This window comes from Rhyacophila brunnea, unplaced genomic scaffold (genome assembly GCF_057557595.1).
Source record: "Rhyacophila brunnea isolate RB1 unplaced genomic scaffold, BYU_Rbru_1.0 scaffold_259, whole genome shotgun sequence".
NCBI classification, from domain to species: Eukaryota; Metazoa; Arthropoda; class Insecta; order Trichoptera; family Rhyacophilidae; genus Rhyacophila; species Rhyacophila brunnea.
Genome location: NW_028232924.1, coordinates 38,333 through 47,558, shown reverse-complemented (window position 1 = coordinate 47,558; position 9,226 = coordinate 38,333). Strand labels below are relative to the sequence as shown.

The following is a 9,226-nucleotide window of genomic DNA, read 5'->3' as shown; positions in this document are numbered from 1 at the left end:
ATTAAAATATGGTAGCCGTACTGATAAGCAAAAAGATGGTATTACGCTTCATAGGTAAGTTGATACATGTTCGTGATAATTTATTTGTATATTATTATAGAAAATTATATTTTAATTCTGAGCGTCTAGTGCGAGCACTACCGAAATGGTCTATGGTCTCGAACATTTGTAGACGAATGCGTTCGCTCACCCACAAACCAAACGCATGGCACGCAGCTTCATTTAGCAATGCAACGGGTGGCGTCTAGATGTATCTATAGTCTATGAATATTATGCTCTCTGCGAATATAATAATATTTTATAACAGCTGAGCAAAGGAAAGGGTGAAAAAATGAAATTCAACATTTATCATAAAACATCAATTATTTATTAAAATACTTTAAACTACCTTTCTATTAACAATCATCAATCCAAGAGGTACTTAACTGGGTGGTCGACTTAAACTTAAAAATGTAAGGAGGTGTAACGTGTAATTTCTTTGCTTGGTCTAAATGTATTACAATAAATCATCAATGTTATAAAGGAAAAATCATGAAATTTATGATACAAAAATTAATCAATTTTCTGTGGGTAGGTAGTTACATAGGTAAGTATTGAAAGTAATAAACTTCTGTGACCAATCAAAACGTGGGCGGACATTCTTCTCAGGATGAGCATCATGGTGTAGAGTAGAGAGCCGTTACAAGGCCCAACTCGTCTGGCTCGTAGCAAAGCTATATTGGCTTCCTGGAGTCGATTCGCATACGACACAGCTCGGGCCATGTAAATCAAATCATCCACATTATGGTGAGCGTGGAATTTGTTCAAACAATTCTCATACTGCAAACAAAAAAGCATTGATAAGATTAAGCAAGCGTGTACAGAAATAAACAGAATATTACTTAAAGTATATGCTGTATAAACGTATACTACGTAGTCAACAATTTATTGTTTTTACATTTCATTGCTTGTTTGACCATTAGATGGGTGAGCAGCACATTGCATAGAAAGCCTTGGGGCATAGATAGCAGTGGTGAAGGGTGGAGGTAGGCTGTTAAGAACTGCCATAAATAGTGCACATTAAACTTTGTCAGTCATGCATATTTTTTTCATTGAAATAAGACAACTTACAGATGGTGTTGGGTTAGTTTTTAAAATTCAATTAAACCCTGCGAAAACAAGTCTTTTACAGATTAACATCCGCATAGACTTTTTTGGAATACACTTTTTTTATCCCAAATTGCTCCATGAGATTTAGTCGATCACCCTTGTCATATAGACACATATTTCGGACCATGAATTGGATCTACAATATGGCTGCTGCTCGCTATAAAGACGTGCTTGGTGAATTGTGTGAATCTCTAAACTGTTTTACAAGTTTCACAATGCAGATAATAAACACCTCTTCTCTGAAGTGTATATTGATCTATCTAGTATCAACGATGAAACAAAGACAGATGACAAAATGACTAAGATGGTTATACATAATTATTATATCTTTAAAAATGAAAGTTTATGTCTTGTATATTAATAAAAAATGGGATGATATAACTGCAAATCAGACTGCTCTAATTAAATCCAAGCTTCGATGTCATCTGGGAATTGATCAGTGACTTTCTTGAGATGTGCACGAGCTACATCTCGTTAAGATTGAAAGGTAGATTTAGCGTATAGTGATCCAAGAATTTTTATTATCTCGTAGTTCTTTGGTTGAGCCTTTATGACATTTTTGAAACATTGGGAGGCCCAGTGAAGGAATAATTGTTGAATACAATAAAACAACTTAATATATTTATACATTGGCTTTGCATGAATTATTTAAATTCGCCCACCATACAGTATTAACAATAATAATTACAACATTATAATAATATAGACGAGAACATAAATTTCAGTCCTCATACTTGATAAAAAAATAAGAAAAAACTCGGCAATAAAGTTGGATGGCAAAATTAAAAAGTGGTCACGATCCTCAGCCATGAGTGAACGACCAAGAAGAAGGATGTATGTGGCAGTAAAGAATTATGGACCGAGAAAAATGGAGGAAGCTAAGGGAGGCCTTCATCCAACTGTAGATCGACCCCGGCTGATGATGATGACTTGATAAAAAGCTTAGTGCCCATACGCACTTGCGGCAGGCCGCTTCGCGGCTAGCCGCATATCGTTTTTTGTATGCCGGCTAGCCGCAGCGGCCTGTCAGAAGTGCGTATGGGTGAACAAAACAATTATTGTAAAGCAATTTTCTTAAGTGGTGAATACCAGGTCATATTCTATTATATACAAATTTTGATTCATAGATAGCATAAGGATCTCTTCGAATTTTCGTACTGACATACAAGTACTTTTTAATACGAGGGTGGGTCAATAATTCCTTAGAAAAAAGCATTAAAACAGTTTTGATTTTTGTATTTTTTTTTTATTTCTCAACATAATCTCCTTGGAGCTCAATACACTTGGTTAGACGTTTCTCAATTTTTTTTAAACCGTCAGAAAAATAAGTTTTCGGAAGGTCCTCAAAATAAGCATTTGTCCGATTGATGACTTCTTCATTTGAAAAAAAACGTTGTCCACTTAGCCATTTTTTTAAGTTTGGGAAAAGGAAAAAGTCACTGGGGGCTAAATCTGGCGAATACGGTGGGTGGTCGACCAATTCGAACTTCAATTCTTCAATTTTAGCCATTGATCGTAAACATGTGTGAACACGGGCATTGTCCTGATGAAAGAGGATTTTTTTCCTGTTTAAATGAGGCCGTTTTTCTTCAATTTTATTTTTTAGCTGGTCCAATAAAGATGCATAATAATCCCCTGTTATTGTTTTTCCTTTTTCCAAATAGTCAACGAAAATAATTTCACGTGCATCCCAAAATACAGTAGCCATAACCTTACCAGCTGATTTTACGGTTTTCGCCTTCTTTGGACATGGTTTGCCTTCGCAATCCACTGCTTTGACTGTTCTTTCGTCTCGGGAGTATAGTGGTGTATCCATGTTTCATCTGCAGTCACAAAGCGACGAAAAAATTCATCCGGATTGCGTTGCATGAGCGACAACAGGGCTTTAGAGGCCACCACCTTACTGCGTTTATTGTCGACTGTGAGCAAACGCGGCACCCATCTTGCAGAAATATTTTTCATGCCCAATTTGTCATGTAAAATAGAAATGACGCTACCTTTTGAGATCCCTGTAACCTCAATTATCTCACTCAACTTTAATCTTCGGTCACTTAACACCATATCGTGGATTTTATTGATCATTTCTGGTGTAGTCACCTCTACAGGACGTCCTGAGCGTGGTTCATCCTTTGTTGATGTACGACCACGTTTAAATTCATTTAACCAGTTATAAATAGTTGCAAGTGAAGGAGCAGATATGCCGTGAACTAAATCCAACTCATTTTTTATTTCCTTTGCTGTTAACCCTTTTATATTAAAATGTTTAATAACAACTCTAAACTCAATTTTCTCCATTTTCCATTTTTCCATTTTCCACAAGCAAATTTTTTTTTAAATGTACGAGAAACACACAACAACCCGACCAATCTGATTGAAACTTCGCAGCATACTGAATCGGTAGTGCCGCTGCATGAAAACAAACCGCTTGCAGTACTAGTCGCGCCACCTGTCGGCTTTTCTAAGGACTTATTGACCCACCCTCGTAGTTTAAATTAAATTATAGATTCTTCAAGATGTTACACAAGATTTAACAATGAAACATTCATCAATCTTCCATACATAACTCGAAACAGGTTCAGAAACAAACCTAATTGATAAAAATGTTAGAACATGACATGGGAATCAACCCTAGATTTATCGCATGCCAGCTGAGTCAGCTTGAGAAGATCCAAGATTTTTCGAATGGGTATTTTACTGAGGCTGTTCCAAGTTAACTATTTTCAATGAAGACTGTTACATTCTTAAATCACGTGTATTATTTAGGAATATCAACTGTTAAGCTGTGGACCCAATAGGTTGAGCAAACGATCAATTATATTTCTTGTAAAAAATATCTGTTATGAGACCTCTTCATGAGGCAGCCGAGATCCACATCGGATTGTAGGGCCAGTAAAAAATATATTTTTAACTGTACGCCTATACAAATATGATATAAAATATACATACATTCTCTGAATCCCCTCGATAAAATGATATACATCTGCTCGAGGCCAAAGTGCGGCAGGACAAATGCAGAAAGTGCAAACTGCGTAGCCTGGTCGCGGTTTCTCGTGCAAGTTAGTAACAGTTCTCCGCACGCAACCCCCGATTCTCTGTGTTGTTATTGGACTTGGATTGTAACCCTGAAAACAAATTACAAGACAACTGAATGAACTGAACTGAGAAAAATTTTCACCCTGCTGAATTAAGCGGATAGACAAGGTTCTTGAATTACTATTATGATTACTAGATAGATGGAGCAATGAGATCTTTTTAAAATTTATGTAGAAAGGATTTTATTCTTTTCGTCATAAATTTCATTTCATACTCATGTGATATATGAAATTTATATCATAATATTTACATTAAGTATGTAATTTTATTAATCAGACATAATTATAGGTTCATATAATTTCTTCATGTTTTCTTTACAGACTTAACGGCCCACATGCTCAGCATAGGTAAAAATGGAGCTTTTATGGTATTCACTTCATATTATTATATATAAAGAAATTTGAACAAAATTTGACTAGGTTGAATAAAATAGGTAATGAAAGTGGGTAGGTATCGTCTTACATGATCATACATGATGATTTTGTCGGCAGTGGTGTATAGGTTTGCGGCTTTGGTGAACAGATCCCGTTTCATGTTTATATTCTTTTCATGGTTAGCTTCCTGCACGCAGTATGTGGCGAGCATGTCCAGGCACCGCATCTGATCTTTCTCCGAGTTAGAATAATCGATGTTGGCCGCGGTGTGGCCCGCATCCAAGATTTTAATGAAGTCATCAGTTCTTTTTGTTTACGTACGGCACCTGTATAGAATACAAACATTTATATGAAAATACGCAATTTGAAAAATTGAAAGGACCCTCGCAAACGATGCTAATAGAAATCAAGATCCGACAGGTCCCATCCATTCATTCAAATATCATTCTCTCTGGACATAAAAATGTGGATAAATGTGGTTGAAAAATTAACCCTGCCTACATCGCAATAAGGGTTATTGTTGTACATTTCTTTCCGAAACGCTAATATATATATTATATTATATTGTAGCAAGTAGTTAAATATTAACTTTACCCACATTGCAAAAAAAGGATTATTCGAGATTTTTGAAAGATGTCTTTGACCTATTCTGCAAAACTTGCCCACTTTAATATCGTGATTTTGTATGAAACGGTGTATTATCATGGTACTTATATCAATGTATACAAACGAGTAAGTTTTAATACCGGCTCGGTTATTGTAACTTGGTTTCTATGGGGCACTATTTCTTTCAAAAAGTTTGAAACGCCATATGAATAGCAAGGTCTTTTTTCATTGAGGCATGACCATAATAGATTAAATTGGATTAGAAATCATGCATTCTTGCACGCCAATCGAGATATCGGGAAGATTCTACAGGTGTCACTCTTAGCACAGCTATGAAAAACGCCCAATGTTCGGTACACCATGGTATACGCTCGACTATGTGTGTCGAGACGTGGTGGTTGGCGATGGAGAAAAGCAAACACCAGAGAGTAATCTTTACCCATAAAAATTGATTAAAAAAGTATTCATGTAGTTATTTAGTAAAATATTAATATACCTACTCAAAAGGGTTCGCCATCCAGATTATAATTGATAGTTTTTTTTTCTACAATAGACTGTTTACCCTAGGAAATTGATGGTGACATTCTAACTTCATTACATTCCATGCGTAAAATCTTATAAGTACTTACTACTTACGCCAACATTGACATTGACCCAGATGATAAGTGGGATCTCTCTAGGCGAAGAATACTGAGTATTTTTTTTCATCTCATGCGGTAGGTAATAATTGTTCAGGATCCAACTTCGATCACCTAAAAACAATTTAGATTAGGCAAACGACATTGGTTACGTCACATGTCATAAAATGAAGTAAAATCACATCACAAAACTTTAGCTAGTTCAATGTAATAATTATAACGAAACTATACATTCAAAACACTACATTATTATAAAATAAGTGATGGTTTATCTTTACACTATTATCAAAAATCAAAATGTTTCGAAGTCGCATGACCAGGCACGTACGATGAACTAAAGAATGACGTCATTACATTTTAAGCTACTAGAGTAAAAAATAATTGCGCTGTACTTACCCGTGTTATGGGAATTCACCGTCTTCGAGCTGCATTAGAAAACTTGGGATGCCCCGTAAGGAATTATTGCTTTGCCGTAATCTATTTTCACATTGCTGCAAAATTCATAATATATTATATTTTCATATAACGAATAATCGTCAACTTAACCCTTTGTCTATTGTACGGTATAACGATACGCTACGGCCTACGCCAATCGATGTATGAAGCTTCTCTAAGTAACATAGAAAAATAATGAATCATTTCAGCGTATAGGCATGTGGGGCTTATAAAATTTATATCAGAAATACGACTTGGAAGTTAAAGGCTTAAAATAGTATACGATCACTTCGTTATAGTTTTTTAGATCTGCTAACACATAAACAGTAAAAAATAATGATTCATATTATAACACAGCATAATAATTATTAATTACCTATTAATGATTTGCTGTATTTTTTGCCTAACAACGATATTATGGGTCAATGAGAAATGGGACCAGTCTCAGGAAATAAAAATTACAATTGAGATCGCAAGGAGCGCCTTTCTCAAAATGAGACGCCTCCTTAGCAATCGAGATCTTAACCTAGGTCTGAGACTGCGTATGGTACGTTGTTATGTGCTCTCAATTCTTTTCTATGGCATGGAAGTATGGACGCTAAACCAAGAGATGTCACGGAGACTTAAAGCTTTCGAGATGTGGCTGTATAGACGCATCCTCAAAATTCCTTGGACTGACCGGGTGACAAATGTTGAAGTTCTCAATCGAAAGGGGAAGGACCGAGAAATTCTACGTAGTATCAAAACCAGGAAACTACAATACCTCGACCACATTATGAGAGGACACATATACAGCATTCACCAACTTGTCATTCAAGGAAAGATCAATGGGAAGCGTAGCAGAGGACGGCGCCGCATTTCGTGGCTTAATAACCTCCGTGATTGGTACGAGTGCAGCTCCACCGAACTGTTCCAGGTAGCATACGACAAAGATAAGATCGCCTTGATGGTGGTCGACCTCCGCTAGGGGATGGCACAATAAGAAGAAGATAGGTACCTATCTCTATAAGGTTTATAGATTTTTAATAACACAGGTTTTCAATACGCCGTAAAAAATCTAATTATATGTGGGTACTTATAATATAAGTATTATTATAATTTAGGTAACTATTCTATTCATACATATACTGCATTCCTAATCGCTGAAAAGCCTCAATTAAAATAAAGACTCAACTTGGTGTTGTCGGCAAGTTAGGTACCTAGGTAGGTACCTATATCTCGCCTTAATGCCCTTAATCAATCTAATATTACGTTCAAAGCTGACTGGAAGAACGAAATAATGAGTTTAATAATTCTGTGAAGATAAAAAAACAGGAAGATCGCCTCTCTTCTAATTATAGCAAGGAATCAATCATTTTGAGGCTGCTGTTGAGAGATGTCCCAAGACTACAAAATGTTATAAAGGTTTTCGCAACGCCATTTTTTCATTGTACCTAGTCACCCAAGCATTTTAAACCTATAAGATACCTAGACGAAATAATATAGCTTGCCAGCGATTATTATTAACCAATGCCCATACAGGTCACATTAAGTGAAAAAAATGTATGATAGGTAGGTACCTACCTACCATTTATTAGTAATCGAGTGGCAATAGTCGTGCATGATTATCATTTTTGAGGTTTTTACGCCGAATATGTATAATATGTAGGTACATATTAATACCGGGAAGAATGATAGGGAGGCACTCACTTGTATGTCGGTGGTTGAATCTTCTTCAGTATTATTTTGATTGGGAGATGCGTGACATCGCGGGGTTTAATTATATAAAACACATATTTTTGATTTGACAATTTCCCTGCGCAGGGACATTTAATTACATTAAGTTCCAGACAGGTTAGGAATACATCATTAATTGCACTCAAAGGAGTCTTAGATTTAGCTGTCGCACATTCACTTTGTATTATTTGTTCACACAATGGCGCGATCGGCGCCGGGGCACTTTATCGGGGACGCGGTGCGCGTTCTGGGATAATTATGGGAATCAATATTAATACGTTATCGGCAAAAGGGGCGCACTGATATCAATTTAGGGTAACATGTCGTCCGGCTTGTCCTGGCGACCACGCCGCTTCCCGCAGGAGCGACGCGTCCGTCGAGGAACGATTTTGCCGCGTCCGGTTTATTTAGGGGTTAATTGCGAACTGCCGAACTGAAAACTTTTTTCCAAAAAGCCTGTTGGTAGGTAATGAGACGTGGGAGGGCCGCCACGGCTGTGGGGTGAGGGGAAGTTGCTTGGCCGAACAACGGGACTTACGTCCGTCCTTCTTGCTCAAGGTCGGATGCAGGTATTTGCAAAGGGACTTCGCGTAAAAAAATGCGTTCGCAACAACGAAGCTTGAAGCGTTCCGTTTGTACTGCAGGGCTGTGCAACCTTTTACAGGGGCATTTTAATATCGATGCTAAATGCCTGATGCGGTATTCGAGACTAAGTATTTGGTAATAAACGCTCCCCCTTCTTTTGTCTCTAATTTCGTATCAGGTATCGGACAGGGTCCAGTAAAATGCATGGGGTGTGTATCGATGAAACAAAGAAAATCTTACTAATAAATTCGGGGGTTCCGAATGGTTCGCGTTGGTAGCACATTGATAGGTTTTCATTAGGTCGTTCGTTCGATCCGCGAGCGGGATGCTCAACGGGTTATGAGTCTCGTGCCGTCGGAGACGCCATTTCGTCTTGCGAGATTTTTCTCGGCAAGTGCCAACGATTCTGGAGGGGTAGCCGGTTTCGGTAGGGTGTCGTCACATGATCGGCTTCTTCGGACTGCTGCAGTGGTTGGGGCTGGGTTGCCTATTCAGGGGTAGGCGGAGGGTTGCGGAGATCAGGTGTCGTTCGGCGGGAGGTGCAATTTGGACGTGTGCTCGAGTCCGGCGACGCCGTCGCAAGATTGACGCGGGGATGCGAAGACAGGGCTGAGTTCTCGTGCTAGGGGT

General features: G+C 37.8%; 1 long non-coding RNA gene across 1 annotated transcript; it reads right to left on the bottom strand.

The window, feature by feature from the left end:
* Positions 1-344: 344 nt before the first annotated feature.
* On the bottom strand, positions 345-7,947 carry LOC147068719 (uncharacterized). Its single transcript, XR_015071286.1, has 5 exons — positions 7,863-7,947; positions 6,257-6,351; positions 5,852-5,974; positions 4,096-4,942; positions 345-819 (listed from the first exon to the last, which is right to left on the bottom strand). It is a non-coding gene; the product is annotated as an uncharacterized LOC147068719 (long non-coding RNA).
* Positions 7,948-9,226: the final 1,279 nt, after the last annotated feature.